Here is a 25453-nt window from a genome sequence, read left to right on the forward strand (position 1 = left end):
AATAATAAGTGACATGATCTATATAAAGCAGGATTTGGCATTAAGGAAAAACTCTACAAATTTCTGAAATCTCTGTTGTATTTTGGATCCATTCCTTGATCTGAGAATGCCTCTCGAGTAATTGCAAGTCTATCCCAGGAATTACAGGACAAACTGAACTTGGCAGAACTTCAGAGTGCTTTGCTACATGCATGGACAAATAATAATAATAATAATAATAATAATAATAATAATAATAATAATAATAATAATTTCAGAAGCACCAAGCCTTGTTTTTCTCTGGCTTCCAGGTCACCAATACATACCCAAAAGCATTCTTATTAGGGAGTACACCCCATTAAATTCAGCAGCATGTACATCTGAGTAAACATATCGAGAATCCATTTCTGAAGCAAAGCATCCTTCTCCGGTTTCAACTCCCCCCTCCAAAGTTTTAGCACAACATATTTTGTAAACAACATTTTATTATGTAAGCCCTGTAAATTCCATCAAGTCTGCCTATTCCTCCCATGTGGTCATCAGACCACACCATTTCCAACAGTAGGATTTATTTAAGGGCCTCTTAACTGCCACCAGGAGAGTACATAGGAAGCTGTTTCATGCTCCCTAGAATCTTGATCAATTGCCATGGCAACTATATCCTCATATTTTTAGCCTCTGTCATATATGGTCATCTTCATTTATCAACTGATATTATGGAAACTAGCACTCAGATACATATGGTTTTTCAAAGCTGCTGGACCACGGACATGCCACCTCCTTTCCCCTGCTTGTGGAAATTTGGTTAGAAAGTTATTTGAGAGAAAAGGAAGCTGAAGGCATCTATCACACAGTATTCATGGAGGACATATCTATATGAGGGATAAACAACTGTTTCTAAACATATTAATGATGCTAAACTCATATAATTGGGTAGCTAGCAGAGACTCGACATAGAACACATGGAGGATTAGTAAATAAATGGCTTACTGTGGCGGAAAAAATTGTTTTGCTGGGCAGGTTGGGTCCCCAAGTGTTTTCCCTGCCAGCAAATGGTTAACGAATGGCAGCCTCTGATTGGCCAGCGTTCCAGGAGAGGGGGTTGAAAATGAGAGAATTTTGAGAGACATTTGGTAGGTTCGTTTGGTAGGTTGGGATAGAGGTTGGGAGATAGGGAGTGAGAGGAAAGAGAATTGGTTCTGGGTAGAAATATCCACTCTGAGGAATATATCAAAAGCTAGAGAAAGGAGTCTCTGAGCTTAGTGTGAAGGACAGTGTGTGGTGTCCTGTGAGAGTAATAGGCCAGGAATTAACTGGGAGGCTCAGGCTGAGCCAGGAGAAGTAGAAGCTGCGAGGATTTAGTCTACTTAGGTCTCATTCCAGTCAGGAGGGGAGAGATCCTTCTGCAAAAGGAGAAGACTCCCAAACCAGTTAAGAGGGGTGTGGAGATCCCTTGGATCTGTTACTTGGAGTACCTCAGGAGTTGGGATGTCTAAGAGGTGTGTAACTGACAGGAAGTACCACCTTGTTTAAGAACCAAAGTATTAAGTGGCAACAGCTGTGCAACAGCTGAGAAAGAACTGAAGTGAAATAGCATTATAATCTGAAGTATCCTATGTTTTACCCACTTGTGTCATAAACTTCCTTTGTTTAATAAAATCTTTATTGTTTATTTGATCAAATCCTGCCCAAGACTCCAAATTTTTAAGTTTTCCCTCGCACAAGTCCCCCACAAGATAATCTGGGGTAGTTTGTAGGAATTGGTGGAATTGATGTTCTGTGAGGTGGGTGCACTATATTTAAGTGAGGGTGGGTCCAATGGTGCCAGGGGGAAAGGGCCGTCGCACAGTCACAGTTACATTTGTTGAAAACAGGACAGGCATTCCTGAAAAGCATATTGTTATCTTTTTGGCTCAGGTGGCAAATTACCTGACTTGGATCTTAGAGTACATTATGGAACAGGTGGGAACTATTCCTTGGTTATAATTAAGAATAGTGGCATATATCTCTTCAGTGTTCATTTGTTTTAAAACCACTGAGGTGATCTTTTTATTATTGGATTGCTGTAGATATGCCCACACAGAGGGAATAAATGTGGGTATAAAAATGATTTGGTACCATAATACAGACTTAACACCACTGTGTAAAGATATTATACTAAGGCTGTTTTATTATTATTATTTAAGGAAATAATCATTATTATTGCTCTTGCTTTATTCAGCCAGAACACAATGAAATTGCTACCACCTGCTGGCACACATAATTATGACAGCCCTGCTTTACCTATACTACTCTGAAGAAAACATCATTGCTTAAATAGGTATTTAAATAATTATTTTGAGGGGATTTAAATGTATTTGCAGATTAATGCAGAAATGGAACACAAGCCATGAATCTGTACACAGAAATTCACATTTCATAACACATTCTTTCCTTTTCCCTGGGGAATGTATGATGAATGTTGATGAATTGGGGCAAACTTTCATTCTATACTATGATACAGTTTCTCATTATGATGATAAGAATATTTAGCAGTTATGTAGTGTTCCTCTTACAAATAGGTCCTTCCAGAGGTCCAGAGAAGCCAGAGCAATTTCCAGCTTTTGAAGCCTCTAGTCATAATAAAAGTAGAAAATGATAACACACAAAACCGAACTAAGATAGCAATCCTATGCACAAGAAGCTGGCCTAAAGTGCACCAGTGTAAATTAAGTCGGCCTCAAGTTGCACCAGATCCAAAGCCCATTCAGCAGCAAATTTGCTGCTGGCTGAACCAGCCTAAGCCTGGCAGAGGGAAAGCAAGCCATTAAAATGATGTTCTATGCTGGGTTGCCAGGTCATGTGACCAAGCTCAATGGACTTAGGCTCCAGCCCAAGGGAAGGCCCTGTTGTGGGCTTCCTCTAATGCTCAATGCAGGCCTTAAAGGCAGCTTTTATGCAATAGCTTCTCTTCCAGAATGCAGATTCTGTTCAGGAGGAGTCAATTTCCCTGAGAAATATGCACAGGCTTGAGGGCAGGCCTGTGGGTGTCATCCACAGAGACAAAATGACTCAAATAGTTACATTGGAGGCACCTGCCTCCATGATAAATTTAATGTGTGTTGATAGCATGGGACAGCACTGGTGCCTCTGATAAGTCTCATTTTAATTGATTGAAAACATGTTGTACACTGGAATGGTTTGTGGACTTTCAAAAGGTCTGTCAAGGGAACTGAAAGATCAGAATATTTCTTGACATACTGATGGTAATATCTGGCAAATCCTGAAAACCATTGTGTGTCTTTCCACATTCTTGGTGCTTGCCAGTCTAATAGGGCCTAGACCTTGGACAGCTCCATCTGGATATCTTAGGAAGAGACTGTGTGTCCCAACAACTCTGCTGTGTTCAGGTCAAAAGCACATTTTTTTTCTAGCATGGCACACAAATGATGTCCTTGGAGCCATGCTGAGATGATTAGGATAATATCAGAATATCATTCAAGTAAATAACTACAAATAAGTCTAATATAACACATTCACAAAGTGTGGAGAGATGCTTGGAGCAATGCAGAGTCCAGAAGGGCATAATAGTTTAGTCACAAGGTGAAATGCTATATGCCCATTTGTTTTGAAGTCCTTCTTCCAATCACCCCCCTCTTTGATAGATACTGCACCCCCACAGAAAATAGGTAGAAATTGTGACCACCAAGCACAATTCTCTACATTTTTATTTACAAATAGCATGTGTGTGGCAGCTGGATGGCTGAATAAAATCACAGCTGAGAAGTTTCTCAATTAAGTTCTAGAGTACAGGCTGAGACAAAGAATCGAGGTATCCTGCAGGTATCTTGGCCCCTGAGATTGGTTTGATGGTAGGGTCGTATTAGCCAGTGTGTTGCAAAAGTGTCAGCTTCTGCAAGACTGGAAATCATGGTACTTTCCTGGGAGCAGAGAGCTTGCCAATGGTGTTGTTATTGCTGTTACAGTAGCTCCAGTAAATCATAATCAATGTCAACAGCAGTCAGAACAAAAAAAATTCCTTCCAGTAGCACCTTAAAGACCAACTAAGTTAGTTCTTGGTATGAGCTTTCGTGTGCATGCACACTTCTTCAGATGAGTCAAAAGCCAAGCTGTGGGCTCACCAGAAGATTTTACCTCAGGGGAAGATCACCATGAGTGTCTAGGCTTCGATTCTGGTTATCTAAGAGATTTTTCTTCTGGAGGCTTCGGTCTGCCAGTGTCAGTCAACATGGTTCCCTGAATACTGGCTCTGATCCAGCCCTTTAGCTGGTGTCTCTAAAGCTTCCAATAGTGTGTCTGGATTGCTGTTGGATTTGTTGGTCATGACATAAATTTATCTGGCTATTGATGGAACTACTTTTGGGTATAGTTCAGAGATTTTTTGAACTAGTTCAGTGAACTTTGTTCAACTCCACTAGTTCATCCAAAGCAGTGGTTAGGAATCACCGAAGTGGTTCCAGTAGATATTTGGGATAGAAAGGAAAGAATATAAATACAGTGGTACCTCAGGTTACATACGCTTCAGGTTACAGATGCTTCAGGTTACAGACTCCGCTAGCCCAGAAATATTACCTTGTGTTGAGAACTTTGCTTCAGGATGAGAACAGAAATCGCGCAGCAGCGGGAGGCCCCATTAGCTAAAGTGGTGCTTCAGGTTAAGAACAGTTTCAGGTTAAGAACGGACCTCCGGAACGAATTAAGTTCTTAACCCGAGGTACCACTGTATGTTCTAGGTGTATGAGCCTCTTAAATTTCATAGGACATGCTGAGTTACTCATGCTGTTTAGCAAGGTGCAGACATTCTTTCTAGTGTGCTAGTCTGCTAGCAAGTTTAGCATCACTCAGAATTCCCCAGCTTTTGCCAAGCAGAAACCTTTCAATTGTGCCCCAAAATTCACTTTGGTGAAATGTAGGGGGCACGCTTAATCCAGTTAAACAGTTCAGCGACTATTGTTTTTACCTCAGTTAACAAACCACTAACCCCATGTTCAGTAATCATCAATACTTCTTTTAAAGCAATGCTGCAAAGTTCTGAAATATTATATGTGAAGTGGCTTCTAGACCATATATTGGTGAAGAGACCTGAGTGTATTTGTGCCCCCCTTGCTCATTTTAAATGTGGGTCGTCATGCTAAGCATTTCTATATGTATGCATCACATCTTTCAATTCTTTAATAAAGTTTGACAATTTGTGACAGGACAGAAAAGGAATTCATTATATTTAGTAATAGAAAACCCATTTCTCATTTTTCCAGAGCCCAAGAGCTGCAATGAAATTGCCTCAACCACTATATCACAATTCTCCACCTTTGTGCCTCTTAAGGTCACCCTCAAGGGTCTTCAATTTCCTTATGTTCATAGCTTGGCACCTGGTAATTTGCAGACCTAGGAAATAAGGAAGCTACATTTTCTCCTAAGAAGGATTTTTTTTTTTAACTTGGGAAGAAATAAATCTGTCAGGAGGGGAAAATATTAAAATTAAGAAGCATGACTAATAATCAGAAGGTGCCATGACCAATTTTGTCCAACAATTGTCATGGGGAAAAGTTGGCACACTTAGACAGAAACTCTCTATTGTGCCCAAGAAAATTGTCAATGTGAAAGAAATGGAAGTTTTATTTCAATAATATGTATGGTTAAGGTCTTTCTTTCTTTTCTTTTCCTTTTTTTGGTAATACAGCCCAATGGCAAGCAAAATTTCCCTTCCTTAAGAAGTTATTTAGCATGCTGTCTGTTTCCAACTTCAGTGGACATTCAGTAGATACACTCAAGGTATATTAGGACTATTACAAGATATAATAAATGATCACAATCCACATACTGCTGCAATGTTAGGCAAAGTTCTGGGCTTCAGTAGTAGACTTTCAAATACCGTTAATGAGTATTGTATATGCATTAGACACATGGAAGAGCCTGTGTTGTCTGCCTGTGTGGCCCCAACCTCACTGCAATCCTGACTAACAGTGATAAAAGTGGTGCCCATGTCGGAAGGGCAGCTCCTCATAGCCGCCCTACTGTACCGAATTTGCAAGACAGCTAGAATGCAGAGTTCTTTGTGGGAAGTGCCATAGGATGTCTATCACAGAAAAATGGCAGTTGGGTAATACATGGCCATAGAAAAGAAGCAGCAAATACTGTATTGTGTAAGTTGGTACATGCTTTCTGTTGGGCAGGAGGCAACAGAAGCAAGATGGGGTATATGTGAAGGAAACAAGATAGATAGCTATGGCAGGGATAGGGAAACTGACCTGCCGGATGTTGTTGAACTCCAACTCTTGTTAGCTCCAGTCAACATGGCCAATGGTTAGGGTTGATGGGAGCTATAGCACAACGTCATCCGATGTGCCAAAGGTTCAGGCTATGAACCTGGACGGATATGGTCTATCTCCAGAATTGGAGGCAGTACCCTGGAAACCACAGAAGGGGAGAGGGCTGTTGCACTAAAATATTGCCTGTGGCATCTGGTTGGCACTGTGAGAAAGGATGCTGGACTAGATGGACCACTGGACTGCTCCAGGGGACTCTAATAATAATAATATTAATCAGTGCTTTCCCCCCCTTAAAAAATGTTTAGGGGTACTCTCATTTTCCTACTTATATTGAAATACTGCCCCTCAATGAGGCCAAACTTAGATTCACAAAATGTTTAGGGGTATGCGTACCCCTGTGTACCCCCCCCCAAAGCACTACTACTACTACAAATTTATTATTTATACCCGCCCATCTTGCTGTGTTTATCCAAGCCACTCTGGGGGCCTCCTAATAGAATTAAAAACATGATAAAACATCAAACATTAAAAACTTCCCTAAACAGGGTTGCCTTCAGATGTCTTCTAAAAGTCAGATAGTAATTTCTTTCCTTGACATCTGATGGGAGGGCATTCCACAGGGCGGGTGCCACTACCAAGAAGGCCCTCTACCTAGTTCCCTGCAACCTCACTTCACGCAGTGAGGGAACTGCCAGAAGGCCCTTGGAGCTGGACCTCAGTGTAGTCATGTACTTTTTATTTATTATATTTATATGTTTACAGTATTTCTATACCACTTTTCAAGCAGACCTCACAAAACGGTTTACATAAGATTATTACAGCGAAAGAATGGAGATGACAACTAGGTGTTGTTTTTTCAAAAAAGAAAAAAAAATGTTACTGTTATTTTTCTCCTCTCGGGGCAAGATGGTCCTTCAGATGTCCCTGTGGAGAGTGTTTGGAGGAGAGGAGCTCACTATAGGAGCTGGCTGGAGACAGTTTCTGCACCTTCTTTCTTCTCCTCTCTCCTCAGGGTGAGATGGTCTTCCAAATACCCTTATGGTGTCAGTTGGGATTATGTTCTTACCTCCTCCTGGGCTATGGGATGTGTGCAGACTGAATTTAGGGAAGCAAGAACTGGGGAACCAGATGGTAGTATAGTTTTTATGAGCAAGGAGGCTCAGAGTCAGCGGAGGGGGTGGGAATAGTGCTTCATGCAGAGCAGAAGTCAATGTATTTGTGACTTATATATGGGGAGAGAAATGGAAGGGATGAATGGCTTTGACTATGAATGAAGAAGAAATTCTGTTAGAGAAAGAGATTAAGATATAATATGGCTCCAGAAGAGATTTCCAGATTCAAGTGGTGAACAGAGGGACTGGAAATATAAATGGATAGAATTCTGCAAATTATTTAGCAAGCTGTCTCTTCCACAGTACTCTCAATCCTTCCTTCTTCATTTGAATCAGAGTTTAGGAATGATCCCCACCCCATTTAATATTCTAGTGTGGTCTTCACTAACCTGGTGCCCTCCAGATACATTCGTCTACATGTCCTATCAGCCCCAACCAGCCCAGCTCAGTTAGTGGGGATGATGGGAGTTGTAGTCCAGCAACATCTGGCGCGTACAACATCTAGGACATCTGCTGTAGTGGCATGCACAGCCACAAATGGGTTAAGGATGTAAATATACATCTGATCGCTAGATGTCCTCCTCCTCCAACATTTGTTCCTATTGTGCCTTTTTAAAAAAGAAAGGGGCTATACTTGGCAGGCTGCTGTAATCCTTTATCTGTCTCACTGATCTCAAGAAGAGATCCTTTTATACAATAGTGGGGAATCTCCAATATTGGGGCATTTCATAAAGCAATTCTTTAGTGGCTTCTGTGTTCTGATCTGTACAAACAAGTTCATATAGATAAAAACAATTGATTCACTGCAGAGTCGCCTTTCCAAAGGAATTTTTTTTTTGGGGGGGGGGTTGTGGGATTGATGAGGATGCATAATCATGCACATGAAGCATTGGGTAGCAGTTGTTAGAAGGGCATCTGGGAGAGCCTATGCTATTTGCCACCATTCTGGCTGGCAATTACTTCTTACCACAGGTGACCAATGGAGTAGCAATCTGCATCTCTTATTTAATAGGGCCTCAGGTGGAATGGAACATACTCTGTGGGTAGACATAAATATTTTCGCCTATAAACATGTCATCCATACAAATACACAGGCCTTAACCGTGCTATCAGATCTTTGCCTGCTGCCCCCATCCATACTATCAAGGTCAGCACCTGAAACCCACAATATTGTTTTCCTCCCAGCGATGAGGATTATCTAGGTTGTTACCTTTCTCCAGCATCCAGTTATAGTTTAACATGCACATATAGGAAACAAGTTAGAACAGTTTTCATGGGCGTTTCACCCCAAACACAAAGCTAGATAATGTCAATTATGCAACCAGGAAAGTTTTTAGTAATGTATTAGGAAAGCAAAGCACTGAGATGTAGAAATCCATTGACTCTGTCTCTCTCTCTCCCCCTCCCTCCCTCCCCCCCCTCTCTGTGTATGCTACATCTGTGGGTTCCTGTGGGCTATATGTGTGGTGTATCTGTGTGAATGTCTGTTCATGTAGCATGTGGCCCTCAGAGAACTGTCCAACCATCTATGTGGCCCTAATCACCCCAACCTAATCACTTCCGTTGAGTTAATCTATGAAGCTATTTCACTTTCAGCTGATTTCAGTGTGTCTCCTGCATGCAAATCATTTAGAATTTTTTTTCCAGTTAGCAAGTTGACAATTTTAGTGCTCAAAATTATATATACACATATATTCATTGTAGTTGATTCTCAGTAATTGATCATAACTACTAGATTATTTAATAAATGTGATTATTGAATAACTTTCAGGTTGGTAACTAATTAACTGACATTTATTGATTAATTAATTATTGTAAGCTGCTCAGAGAAGCTGGGGAAGCCCAGCCAGATGGGCAGGGTATTATTATTATTATTATTATTAATAGTAATAATAGTAATAATTTTATTATTAGTATTATTATTAATGTATTTGACTTCATGAGAATGATAATGATCTGAAATTAAATGGTCATTGAAATATAATAACTGCTGGGAAGAATTTGAAAACGTTATGTGACAGAGAAGAACCATTTTCACATCCAAAGACCCTTAATGGCAATGATAGAGACCTTTGTTCGCACAACAGTTTCCACTGAACTTTCTACTCCCTATAGCCCCATGCTGGACTGCAAGGCACAGGCAAATGTGTCATTTCAGTTTTCCGCTTTCTCAGTTTTCTGCTCTTAAGCTTATTTTCCCACTTTTCCAAATCAGTTTGTGATTTCTGTGAAAGAGTGGCATCTGCAAGAGGTAGACAGTGGCAGCAGAGCAGTGTGGTTGCTGAGGAACTGCCCTGCCTGTTCCTCTGTGGCTATCTGGGTCCACAGCTTGCACCACTTGCTTTCTGCCTGCCTGCACCACCTGCAAACTATACTACAAACTACACACCCGTCATCCTCCGAGGGAGTACAGGACAAGCCAGTAGCTTAGTAGAGATTCTGCCTTTCTGCCTACTTTATACTCGCTAGATTTCTGGACCTGGTGGTGTCTATCTGATGGGCAAGTTTCATTGGTCACAACAGACAGGCATGATGGGCAGAGTGGATTAACATTACAGAATAACAGGTGTGAAAGGATGCTGCCCAACCCACATGTAACTGGCAGCTGGATTGTGGGCAGAGGCAGATTTAGGGGAGTGCAACTGGCTTGCCCACACTGGGCACCAAGCCGAGATAGTGCCACACGAACCACAAACAACTGAAGGTGAGAGGCAGTGGGCACTGATTTTGGCATCACACAGGGTGTTGCCGAAATTTTAAAGCCCAAAGTGTACCACTGTTGTGGAGGTGGAGAGAGGAGCATTTTTTGGTGCCTGGAAGCATCACCCTGCTGAACACATCAGGAAGAGGAAAGGAAGAGCAATCGGGTACTGCATTGGGTCACTTCCAAGTGAGCTGGTAAGGAAAGGCACAGAGCAGTTCATTTCCTGATCCAGGTTGGTGTCGCCCACTGGGGAGGCAGGCTCCTCTCTGTCTCCCCCAGTTAGATTGGCTGCCTGGGTTGAGTTAGTCAAACCTGTTTCATTTGTGTGTTGATAGTAAATTGAGCTGGGACTCTTAACCGCATCTATGGTTTCGTGTCTTCCTTCATGGGTGTGGGGAGGAATGGAATGCGAATATAGACCCATCGCTGCAATGAAAGCAGAAACTGGACAGCCCCCTTTCAGTGCTGCAGTCTCAGTCCAGATCACAGCCCCCACAGATGCTTTTTTTGGAAGCAAGGCATGTGGTCGGCTCCAAACATGTCATTCCTTATGATATTAACATAACCTATCACATGGTTCTCACACTGCCAGAGGCATGACAAGTTGCCTGCAACTGTTCTTGGCCAAGAAATGGGCAGTAGAATTTGCACTAGCTAGAGTTTTTAGCTCTTCCTCTGGCACACCTGATAATACTATAATTTTTTTTATTGAAATTGGGCTTGATGAGCGGGAACTTTGCTGTTTTCTGACTTTTGGCAAATTGCTCAGTTCTGACTTGAGCAGAGATGAGTCAAGCCATCACTACTGTTATATAGAAACAGAACCTCATAATCCTGTATTATAGGTAGCAAATGCTAATCATAGACTCATAGAATGGTAGAATTGGAAGGGACACTGAGCATCATTTAGTTCAACCCCCTGCAATGCAGGAATATGCAGTTGTCCCATTATCAGCACAATGCTGTAACCAGCTGAGCTAATCAGCTCCTGAAAGGCTAACCTGGTAGAAGTCAGCATTTGTGTTTAACACTGGGAGCAAGTAGAACATGTGGTTTGGAGGAATGTCATTTCCTTTGCATCCCTTTCCCTATTCTTGCTCTCCCTTGGCCTACCTCCATCCCTAAAAGCTCTCTGCCATTACATCACAGGGGCTGCCAACTGTGTGGGTTTGTGATGCTCAATCAATGGCCAGGTCAGGGAATAATCCATTTAAGCTGGTGCAAGAGATGAACCCATTACAGTATTGTAGCCAGAGGAATATGATCTGAAATCTGTTGCAGGGCTATTTGAATCAGTGTGTGTGTGTGTGTGCGCGCGCGTGTGTGTGTGCATAGAAGATTCATGGTGGAGCAACCACCAGACCCAAAGCTCTTCCATCTAGGTATGATGGGGGCAGGAGGTATGTGTGTGTGTGTGGGGGGGGTGGATTTCCCTATTTCCCTGCTCCCTTGCTTTTCTTTCCTCCCTTCCCATTGACCACAACAGCAGAATATAACTGCACCAGGTTCAACAGTGTCATTCCTGAGCCTGTTTGGGGATATGTTGGTCCATTTCACCTACTAACAGCCCTCTTGACATGACCCCTGTCTTAGTCTCCACCACCATTGGGATATTTGTGCCCACAGGAGGTCTCTGGAGACACAAGCACTGTCCCATTGGTGGATCTCCCTCTCTCAGCTGGTGGAATGGGCGGTGGGGTGGCCATGGCTCAGTGGTAGAGGATATGTGTTACATGTATAAGGCACCTAGGTTCAATCTCTGGCATCTCCAGGGAAGGTTGGGAGAGATGCCTTCCTAAAATCTTGGAGAGCTGCTGCCAGCAGTGTCAACAGTCCTGAACTAGAGGGACCAGTGGTCTGATTCACTTTAAGGTAGCTTCCTAATGCTGTTTCTGAGATAGCAGTCTTAATCCACGAAAGGAAGATGACAAAAATCCCTTCATTTGCTTCTCTCGCATCTAGAATTCAGCAATATATTCCACTCTTTCCCATATGAAACCACATAGAATTATTTCCTTAGAAACAGCATGGGTAAAATTTTTATTTTTGGAGGAAAAGTTTTCTTCCCTTCCTTTCCTTCCTTCTTAAAAAAAATCTGCCTAGGCAATAATGGGGTTGGTGTGGGTGGGATAAGATCTACTAGGAAAACGCTTTTTAACCTTTATTCTTAGCATAAATCACAAGGCTCATTTTTCACAGTCTCCTTTCTATAGAATTCAATTAAAGGTCAGATTTCTAATGGGGATCCTAATTATTAATGTATTACCACTTTTAAATTATTAATGAGTTGACATATTTGCATAATGGGTAAAGAAAATGCCCAAGAACAACTTTCGTATCATATGAGGAACCTTCAAAATGTTTAATCAACGTCTTTTTTAAAATGTTCTGAGGCAATTTGGCTCTTAATCATTCAGTCAATTCTTGGAAAAATCCATGTAAAACATTTTACCCTTAAAATCTGCACCGTTATTAATCACTGGGGAAATATTAATCTTTGCAATGGAATGGCATATGATTTTGCTTCTTGGTTTTTGATTGGGTACAGCTTTATGAATGGAGAAAATACACTTCAAAGTTTGGACTTGGAGATTTATGGAAGGCATTTTTAATTCCTGTCATTTCCTGGATTTGGGGGAAAAAAGTATCTTTGAAAAAATACATATTATAAACTTCCTTCCTGTTTAAATATGACGGTCACTTGCTATGGTTTTATTCATGGAAGCTTGTAATGCAAAACAAATCTGATTGGAACACACTTTTGACAAAATTCTAGCAAAATTCTAGTTCCTACAAATAGCTTACAGACCATCAGTGTCCTCAAAGACTAGCCTCCGTTTCAGCAGAGGCTTGCTGTTCTGCAAGGGTGGCTGATACTCAAGAAACAGAAGCCCAAAGCTTTCCTGAGCATGCAGAGTTAATCATGTGTTTCTTTGACATCATATTAGGGTTTTGATATGGCTTACTGGGGAGCAGGATTTAATCTGTTGAACTCTGACATACATCTGTTATGATGTTACCAAAGGGTATGTTATGTCAATTTTATGCTTTAAGTGCTGGGGGACTATGGGTTGTGCCTGGCTAAGTCTACTCAGAGAAGAACCATCAAAATAATTGGACTTAAGTGGGCCTTGCCCATTCATTTCAATAGGTCTGCTCCAAATATGACAGCCATGATGCAACCTTGTGGCTAGAGTTGACTACAAGCGCATTGCAATCTTAGGCATGTCTAGGAAGAACTCTTGTCCTAGGGAAGTCAGTGGGACTTAATCCCAGGGAAGTGTGTATGACAGCCTCAATGTAGTTAATATAGAATAAGAAAAGTGGGGAGACTTTGTATAATCTTTTCTTTTGGGCTACCTAACTCCAAAAGAGATAAATAATCACACAGCCTTCTATAGACATTTGAAGGCAGCCCTGTATCAGGAAGTTTTTAATGTGTGATGTTATGTTGTGTTTTTGGCTATTTGGTTGGAAGCAGCCTAGAGTGGCTAGTGCAATGGAGGCAGATGGGCAGGGTACTACTACTACTACTACTAATAATAATAATAATAATAAACTTTTCATAGATACAGGCAAGCAGTGGGGTTGATAATGGTTAAAGTGGAAAATATGCACCTTAGTAATTTACTTATGAAGCTTACTTTTTAAAAGTGACTGGTCAGTAGAGAGAAATATGTGGGTTTGGGGAACAGAATTCTGCATTAGTAACTTTATGCCTGTTTTGCATAACCAAGCAACCGTGGCTCCAGTGTGTCATTTTATCAGCTTATTCTTACTTATTTCACACCAACAAACACAAAATGTGTGGCTCCCCCCTCCCCCCCACATGCCACAGCCCATATCTTTTATCAGTCCATTCCAACCATTAGCTAGTGAGTAACACTCTGGCTGGAAGCCACTGGGAAGATCCTGTTTTGCGGTTATTGCTACCACAAACCACAGCATGACTAAATGCCAAGGTCTAGTTATAGGTCAAGGTCAGGCCAGGAGGACCTATTGTTTGACAAAGAAGGTAAACGGCAGGGAGCTTGTTCTATAAGGAGGATATGAATCTATGGTAAATAAAATCAGGGGAAATGTACAGCAACGCCACAAAAAAAACCTGCAGCAGCTTTCTATTTGATCTGCTAAAGTTCAATAGGCAACTTCCATGAAATTTCTATTTTGTTTTCAGCATGCTTTCAACACAGACAGTCAGCCACGTACTCAGGTACCCTTAACACTTACACACATATCACCATAAGGCGTTAGGATCCACCTGCCTGCTGTGCTATCCCCTACAGACTCAGTATGTGTCTCTCCCACAATGGCTCTCTTTAGGTATGTGATTGGACCTGCCAACATGGTTACAGTCTTCACACACAGCTTCTACAGCTGTGTGTGACAGCCAGACCTTGTAAGATCACCATGCAGTATTCTCAGATAACTACTGAAATACGAGGACTCCTTTAGGGCTCATCAGGCAGTTTGTCCCCCAACCCCTTACATGTTCCTTCCAGATTGCTTCCATCTTTGTTTTCAACAATACCCTGGAGCAACCAATGTGGTAGCAGACATGTTTCTGTGTTAGAGGTCATGGTTTCCCCTCCACAAAATTCAACTTCACAGGCTGTTGTGAAGTAAACAACATGGCCACTGCCAGGACCTGTCAGTGTGATGAAGGGAAGCTCTCCATCCACCCCACATAACTTAGGAAGGACCAACCCACCAAATGTAGGAGGGTGCTGGATCTGGTGGTGGCACCATGGGGCATTGTCCTCCATTTGGAAGCTGTCTAGTTCAACTTATGGTCTAAAGAACCATAAGAAGAAGAGCAGGGAACTTGAAGTGGCTTGTAGACACACAGGGCACCTGGTCAGTCTTCCCTACCGTAGTCTTTATTTCTAAATTTGCATCTATATATAAAAATTAGGATATGAATATATTAATTGTGCCCTCTGGCACAATTGTGCCCTCTGGCACCTTTTTTTGGTGGTGCCTTTCATATGACTAGATATGGGAAATGGAAAATCTTAAACCTGGTGTCCAGATCAGATGTTGGCACCTAAAAATCTGATTTTTTTGTTAGCAGACGGCCAAATAAAACTAACCATCTTTTGTTTCCATAGTGACTCTTAGGCTTCAAACACACTATTCTTTCAAAGCAAATTCTTTCCCTCAAAGAATTTTGGGCACTGTAGTTCACCCCTCACTGTTACACTGTAGTTTGGGTTGCTGGGAATTATACTGCTGTGAATTATAACTGGTGGGAATTATAACTCTGGGGTGAACTGCAGTGCCCAGAATTCTTTGGGAGAAAGAGTGTGCTTTGAATATATAGTGTGTATGCAGCCCCATTTAGAGGCCAATAGAAGGAGATGTTATCTCAAAATGAATATTTTTTTTTAAAGACAGTTTTCCTTCATGTGTAGCAGGATCGCTATGATGAAAATGTTCTCAAATTATAAATAGACTAAAACCAGTGATATTGCTGAGCCTATAAATTAAGAGTTGCTCAATTTAAAATTATGAATGAATAATCATGACACAAAGGACAGGCTTTACAGTGGTACCTCGCAAGACGAATGCCTCGCAAGACGGAAAACTCGCAAGAAGAAAGAGTTTTCCGTTTTTCGAGGTGCTTCGCCAGACGAATTTCCCTATGGGCTTGCTTCGCAAGAAGAAAGCCCATAGGGAAATCTCCGGGGACCTCTTTTAAAATGCTGGCGGTCGGGAGCAAAGACTTTCGCCCACCGCCAGCCTTCAGAAGAGGTCCTGGACCTCTTCTGAAGGCTGGCGGGGGGCAAAAGTCTTTGCTCCCCCCCGCCTGCCTTCCCAGGACAGCAGAGACTTCTCCGCTGTCCCGGGCGATTTTAAAATGCTGGCGGGCGGCAGCGAAGCCCTCCTGTCCCCGGAGCTTGCGGGGCGGGAGGTGGGGAGAAGGGCTTCTCTTCCCACCGCCAGCCTTCAGAACAGCCTTCTGAAGGCTGGCGGTGGGAAGAAAAGCCCTTGTCCCCCCCCCAGCCTTCAGAAGAGGTCGGGGGACAGACTGTCCCCGGACCTGGTCTGAAGGCGGTTTCCATAGGAACGCATTGATTGATTTTCAATGCATTCCTATGGGAAACCATGCTTCGCAAGACAAAAAACTCGCAAGAAGAAAAAACTCGCGGAATGAATTAATTTCGTCTTGCGAGGTACCACTGTAATTAAAATTTGGTCAGCTACCTGGAGACCCAGATGTACATGATACGATCTCTGTGTGGAACATTATAGAACCTTGTTAAAATGGTCCAATAAACATACTCCATCTGAAAGAGAAGTTCCGACGAAGCCTGTTTATTTTACATAAAGATCTTTTTTTAAAAAAAGGAAGGAAAATAAAACTTGGTCAAGAGAAAACACGTTTCAAGATCACTGAGCCATCTTAATTTACAAATGCTGCTCATCAATAGCAAGTGAATCATCTTAAAATAATCAGATTAATCTTTTTGGGGGGAGGGGGAGGGGAGCATAATTTGATATCAGTGTAAGAATGAGGAGGGAGGGAAGAACTGAGAAAACATATGGAAGTGATGAGAAATTATTTATTTAATTTAAACCTGACCTTGTTTGGTGGTGGAACAAACATTGGCAGAGGAAGACAAACAGGCTTTCTCCTCTGTGGCACGATTCCATAACACAGCCCTGTCCTATAAATGTCTGTGGAACCACAGAAACTTAAGCTGGGGGGAGTAGCACTCGCAGAGTGGCTATCAGTAAGTGACTTGTTGAAAATTTAATTCTCTGGATGCATCATGTGGTTTCAAAGGATAACAATTCTAGAGCATCCATCCTTCTTTGTGTCATTTCTTTTGGAAGACGGCTGTTAAAGCTCTGTGTCTTTATTTACTAGGAGGGTTGGTGTGTCTAGGGTTACTGCGCTTTAGCGGCCAAAGGGACCGAGCTCGATGGCGTGAGGAGGAGGAGAGCACAGAGAAGCAAAGCAATTGCAGCATGATTGGCAGGTGCTTTTAAACTGGGAAAGATGAAGAGTCGGCTTGCTCCAAACTTCTGAAAAGCAGGTGCTGTTTATGTGAGGCATACGTGGTGCATTCAGGGCCAAGTTGCACATTACGTAAATAGCTGCTACTGGTGATGGCTTTGGTGTCAACACAAACAACAGATTTAAGGGGGAAGTATATGTGGTTGCATATTCCCATACATATATATATATAATTCTCCTGGAGCAAAAGTCTTGTAGTCCCTTCAGATCTGGTGCGGTGGAGGGGGGCTTGGGAGGAGGGAAGAAGTCTAGGACTTCACCACTCCCCTTTTCACCCACCCCAAGGCCTTTCCCAATTATGTTATAAAGTGCTCAAGGGATCATTTGGGTTGGGCTGCCTGGACATTTTATTACTATATGAGGAGGGAGAAGTTCTGAAGAGCAGAATACACTGTCTTTTCCAGCCCCCTGTCTGTATAGTGTAGGAAAGGGGATTATTTTTAAATGCACAACACACATCCCTCTAACTCCAATTTCTCCAGTGCTACCACCCAGTCCTACTCCAGGATACTTACCGTAAAATATCAGGGGATTGAGTAGGCCAGTTCCCTCTTTCTCTTGGGGAGCCTTGTTTTAAGATTGGAATTCCTGCCTACTGCAGTAAGAAACTGGGGGGGGGGGGGAGAGAGAGAGTTTATCTGCAGGTAATTGCAAGTTACGTCTTTGAATAAATTGCCATTTGATTAGATCCTCCTACAGTTGTCACTGTGGTTCTCTCATTGCTCAGTGGATGGCAGTGTTGACTTCTCTAACAATATTAGGCCAACTCATGGTTTGCTCTATTAGTTTTACGGATGACTCTACATTTTCAGAATATTCAGAAGTTTTGAAGGACAGAAGGAGCTCATTTTTAGATGAAGAACAGCCTTTGTTGTTGAGTGCTTCTTTCTTAGTGGCAGCAGTACTGTCAGAGCAGGAAAAAGTAATGGTAAGAACTAATATACTAGAAGGGTTGATTGTATTAGCAGACTAAAGTGGCATTTGATTAACAATGCTTTGGGGTATTTACATCTCTCTCTCTCTCTCACACACACACACACACACACACACACACACACACACAATTAGAGTAACAATAGTGTACCGTGGTACCTTGGGTTACAAACTTAATTAGTTCTGGAGGTCCGTTCTTAACCCGAAACTGTTCTTAACCTGAGGCACGCTTTCGCTAATGGGGCCTCCTGCCGCCGCCGTGCGATTTCCATTCTTATCCTGGAGCAAAGTTCGTAACCCGAGGTACTACTTCCAGGTTAGCGGAGTTTGTAACCCGAAGCATTTGTAACCCAAGGTACCACTGTATTTTCTTTTCAGAAGCCTGGTATTTCACATCTACGCTGATACACAATTGTTGGTGCTGACAGTAGACTGGGCTCACATTAGGATGGTATAGCCACAAAGTACTTAATAATGTCACTAAGAACAAAGTTAGTGCAGAGTCGTGGCATTTGATTCCTATGATGTGATCATATAGCAAAATCTTATTTGTTTTGTGAGAACATCACTGTCACTAGGAAGGAGGGGTATTATTCTAACAAATAATATATCAGTTCTGTGAGCAATCGGGGTTTTGAAACTAGCAAACTGGGGCAAACCTTTGGGTGTCTGTTGGGAAACATTTTGAGGTTCTAGAAAGTCCATTTTTGCAAAAACAACAACATAATTGCTAGCGAACATCTAGCTCATCCCTGAATTAGTTAGATGCACCTAGGACACCAGTCCCTTCTCTGGTTACCTGGTGCCATTCTGATCAGTCTTCAATTGGCTTGTCCCCACTAGGGGATGAGCACTCATTTTCTCCATTTTGTCCAGCACTCAGATTCACATCTACAGGTGTGCTGCCCTCAACTGCAGAAAAGCTGTCCTCTCAAGAGAAGAGCTAACCCATGCCTTTCATTACAGCGGGTATCATTATCATGCAAAAGAACATTCCCTCAAGCACCTGTGAGTGACCTGAGGCCCACTTGGCTCTGAAGCTACGACATTTGTCCATTCTATTACAGCCCCTTTCCGAGAGATTGGGTGCATCACTAAACATGTAACCCCTGACAGATCACCCCTGGGGGAATGTGGTCCTTGGTCACAAGACCATACACTTAAAGCACTTGGCTTCCTGAAAAGAATCCTGGGAATTGTGGTGAATCCCTGACATAGCTATAGTTCCCAGAGTTTTTGGGAGAAGCCTGGTGTTTTAAATATATGGTATGAATGTGACTGTGGACAGAAATAGGTTACCTACTCCTGCTATAAACTCTAACTGAACAATTGTAGTATAGTTACATTTAACAGTAAAATAACTTTATTGTTTCCAAATATGAAGTTCTCAGCTTTCAACTCAGTAAAGCTACATCTTGCATTTATATGCTGTCATTCCCAGAGCATCTTTGAAATGTTACCATTGCCACTTTATTGGGGGAAATGCAACAGCACAACAACTTTCTGAATAAACAAGCCCAGGCCTAGACTACAATCAGTCAGAAAATAATTCATCCAAGCTACAGAATTTTGTCTCCCATTCTTTTCTTATGATATAGAATTGTCAGGTTGCTTTCACAGCAGGTATAAAGAGGGGGAATAATAGTAGCTACCTCAATGCTCTCTTCATTTTCACAGTGGTAGTTAATGACCCCTCGATTTTCACAAATATTTTCACAACAATAATGTTCCAGGGAGAACACATATTATAAATATATATATTTAACTCAGGTATGAAAGGTGCCTGTTGTCACCTGCCATCAGACAGGGAAAAAGAAAGTATAGTCAAAGCACATTGGGTGCAATGGCAGGTGGGATTGCCAAAGTTCCTTTTACCAGATGCCTGCCCCTTTCTGCCCCCTTTTATTTATATTTGCCAAACGCTAAAGCTGAATGCACGCAAGTTACATGCATGTAAGCTGCAAGTGTACTGCAAATAAATAGGTAAATAATTTTTGAGGTGCAGGATGGATTCTACACCTCAGTCTTCTATTCCAGGCTTGCTTTGTGTGTGGAAAGAACAGGAAAGACAGGCAGAAGACAGTCTCTGGAAATATTACATTTCACTTTATATTATCTAGTACACATTGCTCCCCTACCAAATAAAAGGGAACTTGATTACCAGAAAAGAGGACATGGTTCTGCATAAAATCTGCATGTCTTAATTTACATTTATAGATGCACGTTTAGAAATTATTGCTACAATTTAAACAGACATACAATGCATCTCCCTCTAGTAGTGACCTGCATGCCTCCTGAGGCTGTTCTGCAGGTACCCGGTACTTATTGGTGATGGTCATCTTCAAGGATCCTGCTCTGCCTTGTTATAGTTCCCCCAACTTTTAACTAGACAGAGCAGCCATTCAGTTCAAGGGCTCCTTCAAATAGGGAACTGTCCTTTGACAACCCTTCAAACAAAGGACTATCAATCAGGACACATAGACAACCTAATACACACTGTTTTTCAACAGATTTCTTAATTTCAGATTTTGAAAAATTTCCATAAGGGAAAATACTATCGTTATCTCTGAAACCTGGATGAAGGTATAACCTCATTTTGGGGATGAGCAACGAGGACTGGGCTAGGGCTGTAAGTATTCATCAGACGGCTTTTGGGAAGTTCTCGCAGTGAATTTCTTTTCCCCTTCCTCTAAGATTTGATATTAAAATGAATTGTTTGCAATGCCTACCTGTTAGCAAGCACAAAATGCCATTCAGAAAATGCCTATTGTTACTGTGCCTTGCAGTGACTTTAGACGCGTCTCTGGGGGTCTGTTTTGTATTCTTTTTACTGTTTACTCGACTTTCCTCAAGCCCCGCCAAGCAGGATGAAAAGGCTGGTGTAGAAGGTACCTTGTGAAATGAACGAGCCTGGTCTGCCAGCCAGTTTTCCCAACCTCTCAGAGCTCTAATTAAAATCCAGTGAACACATGAGCAATGTTGGCACGGGACTTTGGAAGTGTTTGTTACAACAGTGTCAAAGAGTAGATAAGGTTTTTAGGGGATTAGTGTTGGGTGTTTTGTTTCAGGTGGATTATTTCTAGTGAATGGGCCCTCGGTTGTTGGGTTTTTTTTTATCTGCTTAGCCAAAGAGGCAGGTGGGTCTCAAAACCATCCTGATATTTTATTTAAACCAGGTGGTGGAGGTTCTAGGGAACATTGCTTATTAAAAAAGAAGAAGAAGAAGAATGTGAAAGCTGCCGAACCTGGTGGAATTAATGACATACTAGATTCAAGGCCGCTTCACACTTTTTGAGACAGCTGTGTTTTCCAGTACCCAGCACTGCTTTGGTGACAAACATTGCAATGTTTGAAGCGGGAGATGCATGTCTCACAATGTATCGTGCAATGAACTTATGCTGCAGGACTTTAATAAGTTGCAGCTTGTTAAGACGCATGCTATATGTGTTTACTGATGCACACCTCGCTTTCACAGGCACTCTCAGGTTCCTGGTATAGTTAAGATCTGATTTATGGGTGCAAGAGACAGGGGCAGGGCTGTCACTGTGGTGGCTCCATGGCTTTTAGAACCCTTTTCTCAGAGAGATTCTGCACTGCAAAACTTTGAAGGGATGTGTCAATTAGGTAGGCTGATGGTGATAACTTTGTTGGAAGTAAATAGTTCACAACTAAAGGACTCCTTAGGGACGCGGGTGATGCTGTGGGTTAAACCACATAGCCTAGGGCTTGCCGATCAGAAGGTTGGCGGTTCGAATCCCCGCGACGGGGTGAGCTCCCGTTGCTCGGTCCCTGCTCCTGCCAACCTAGCAGTTCAAAAGCACATCAAAGTGCAAGTAGATAAATAGGTACCGCTCCAGCAGGTGTTTCCGTGTGCTGTTCTGATTTGCCAGAAGCGGCTTAGTTATGCTGGCCACATGACCCGGAAGCTGTCTGTGGACAAATGCCGGCTCCCTTGGCCTATAGAGCAAGATGAGTGAGCAACGCCAGAGTCGGTCACGACTGGACCTAATGGTCAGGGGTCCCTTTACCTTTACCTTTACCTTATAGGACTCCTTATGCTTATCTATTCAACAATGCTGTCCTATACAAGTGTACTCAGAAGCAAGTCCCATTGAGTTTAGTGAGACACACTCCCAGGGTATAAAGTATATAGTGCTGCAGTCTAAATGCTTCTTTTATTCAAATAATAATATAGAAAGAATTATCCTCTAAATGATTCCACATCTATCAAGAGGCCTGCAGTTATAACAGTCCATGGAATTTTACAAATGTTCAAAATGCTTTTTATTTTTTTTAAAAAAGATCTTAGTTACAGAAACCATTCTGTGGTTGAAATATTTGCTTTCATTTTACGAAGATTTGTTTTCAGTATCAAAAGCTGAACACAAAGCTACTATTTCCTTGTGACAACCTGTTTCACTGAGTACGAGCCACCTGCAGAAGAAAGTGCCACTACTTGAATGCATTTTTTAAATAAATAAATAAATTCAAGCATTCTTTAATGGAATGAAAGAGAGGGAGGGAGGGAGGGAGAAGTGAAAACTTTGCTTCGGTTACACAATAGCACGTTGGAGGCACAGCCACGAGATCCAGAGAAACCTTATATATACGCTAGCAAATAGAGAAGATCCTGGGTGCTCATTCACTGTGTAACTCAATTCACATTATCCATTATGTGAATGAGATGTGAAAAATAATTTCCTGTATCTCTAAGGCATCGCTGTGCTAAGTGGATCTCTGGCTCTGACCCATGGAAAATAATAAAGCGGTGTGCCCTCGCACTGTCTTTCAGTAGGGATACCTCTGCTTCATTGTAATCCATGCTCACAGGAAACTTAGTACTTGAATATGAGCAAAGCTACGGCTCTGTCTCAGGGAAATGCTTTCTTGTGGGCTATGTTGGAAGATAGTGCTTTCAGCATTTCCAGAGGCATGAGGAGTACTTTAGAGCCATGTGATCAGTCCGGTTCCTTTTGAGCAATAAAGTGCAGCGTGTGAAGTTCATGCAACCATGAACATTTCATCCTCCGAAATGGCTCTTATAAAAACAGTAATAGTCAGGATGTCATTAGAGCATATTGGCAATTAATCCTCCGCATGATCAATGGAGAGAATGTCCTTTTCCCTCTATCTCTGGTTTATTTATGTGTTCCCATTAATTATGCCTAATTTTCAGTTGGCACTTCTCCTCTTAATGTAATTCAATTTAAGCATATCTTTCCAGAGACTTATTAATAGGTAGGGTCATTTATATTGTGTAGCACAAATATTTTATAATCCACTAATCTTGACAAAAAGGCAATGCCTGGCTAATAAAAAATGTATGAGGAGTAATGGTTCCCTATTAATAACTTATTAGGTCAGATCACACAGTTTGAAGTGTCTATTACACTTTAATTTTATCAGATTTCTTTCTTTGGAACCTGCAACTCTTTCTTTATCTTTTTATTGACATCACTTTTAATCCAGCCCCTTGGATCATTGACCAAAAAAAGGAAAAAGGGGGAAAAAAAACCCAATTTGCTGTGTATCTTTGCCTTTTTGTGCTAGGCCCCCAAATGGCTTTCTGGAAAGTGTAGGAGTTACTTGGATATCAATGAAGACTAATGTTTAGAGTTCACTTTCTTTTGTAATAATTGCATCATAGTTCCTACAGTAGTAAATCAAATATTTCCTTGCTTGGCTGAAGTCAGAGGACTTTGAAACAAATTTCTTTTGTCACGTAAACACTACTGCAAGTAGTAGCTTTGAGTGGTGACAAGACATGAAATTATGGCTACTTGAGAAATTAAAAATGCACAGACCACTAGGCTAAGAGGGTGCACACCTGGGCTTTTTTTCAGCTGGCACTCGCCAGAACTCAGTTCCAGCTTCTCTCAGGCGAGTGCCATTGCCATTATAAGATGCTGTGGTGAGGCTGTAGTCACCATCCTCTTCATTTCCCATAATATGTTTGGATTCTACTACAACAAGGGGGGATGAAGATGCCAGCAGTTACTGCCATCATCTTCTGTGGTGTTTCTGTTCACAGTGGCAGCCTGAGTGTCATTGACCATTCCCAGTGGTGCCTACTGTCTTGGTGATTCTGGTGGTACTGGGGCATAGAGGGCCCTTTGCCTAAAGTGGTGGTCTCAGACCTGACCCTGTTGTTAATTGTCTCTTGACTAACCATAAATTGTCCCAATGGCTGTCCCCTCTCTCTTGTTTGTGTGTGGGAGGGAGGCTTTAATTACCATTTGCTTGTATTTCTCTTCTTTCTAATAGTGAAATTTTGTTATTTTTAAAAAAAGTAATAAATGAGAGGAAACTGGCAATTAAAGCCTGATATTAGCAATTAAGAGAATCTATTCATGGGACGCGGGTGGTGCTGTGGGTAAAAGCCTCAGCGCCTAGGGCTTGCCGATCGAAAGGTCAGCGGTTCGAATCCCCGCGGCGGGGTGCGCTCCCGTTGTTCGGTCCCAGCGCCTGCCAACCTAGCAGTTCGAAAGCACTCCCGGGTGCAAGTAGATAAATAGGGACCGCTTACTAGCGGGAAGGTAAACGGCGTTTCCGTGTGCTGCGCTGGCTCGCCAGAGCAGCGATGTCACGCCGGCCACGTGACCCGGAAGTGTCTCTGGACAGCGCTGGCCCCCGGCCTCTTGAGTGAGATGGGCGCACAACCCTAGAGTCTGGCAAGACTGGCCCGTACGGGCAGGGGTACCTTTACCTTTTTATTCATGAGACAAATAAGAGGTTATTCACGACTAATCCCTCAGTTGGGATCAACAGGAATGAATAAGAGAAGCTCAGCCTGCAAGCAATAAACTTTTAATTGAAGTTTGCTGGCTGGTACTTACTTGTGAGTAAACATGGTAGTAGGATCTTGCCCATGTTCTCTATTAATATTGAATTACACTGTGTGCTTGCATGGACCCTCCATTTTGATTCTGCTTCCAGGTTAAAGCAAACTTATTTTGACAAAACCTGGTTTTTGCTTTTCTGTTTATCTTTCATGCATCATATTTGTTTTTGTTTATTAAGCTTAGAATGGTTCTGTTCAGAGCAAGGTGAATTTAGATCAGGAAGACCTGGGTTCAAAACTTAGCATAGTCATGGATTCCTTTGACGACATTGGGCAGCTCAGCTTATTACGTCTCTGTCATCATAAGGTTCCTCAGATGTAACATGGGAATGATTGCAGCCTTTAAGTTACATATTTCGATGTGAGGATTACTGGTAGGAAGAACTGTTAGTCACACATCAGGAACAGGGTGCCAAATATTGGGGAAAATATCACAATACTTAGTTCAAGGTGGAAATGGGCATGCTATGCCAAATGTTCTCTCAGGGCAAGCATTTCAGCTTGGAAAGTGGAACAATCCACCCCACAATGTCCTAGGGGTCCTATTGACTCCCCAAGTCCATTTCAGTGCATGCAGGGGGAGGAGGGGGG

This window comes from Podarcis muralis, chromosome 8 (assembly GCF_964188315.1).
Source record: "Podarcis muralis chromosome 8, rPodMur119.hap1.1, whole genome shotgun sequence".
NCBI lineage: Eukaryota > Metazoa > Chordata > Lepidosauria > Squamata > Lacertidae > Podarcis > Podarcis muralis.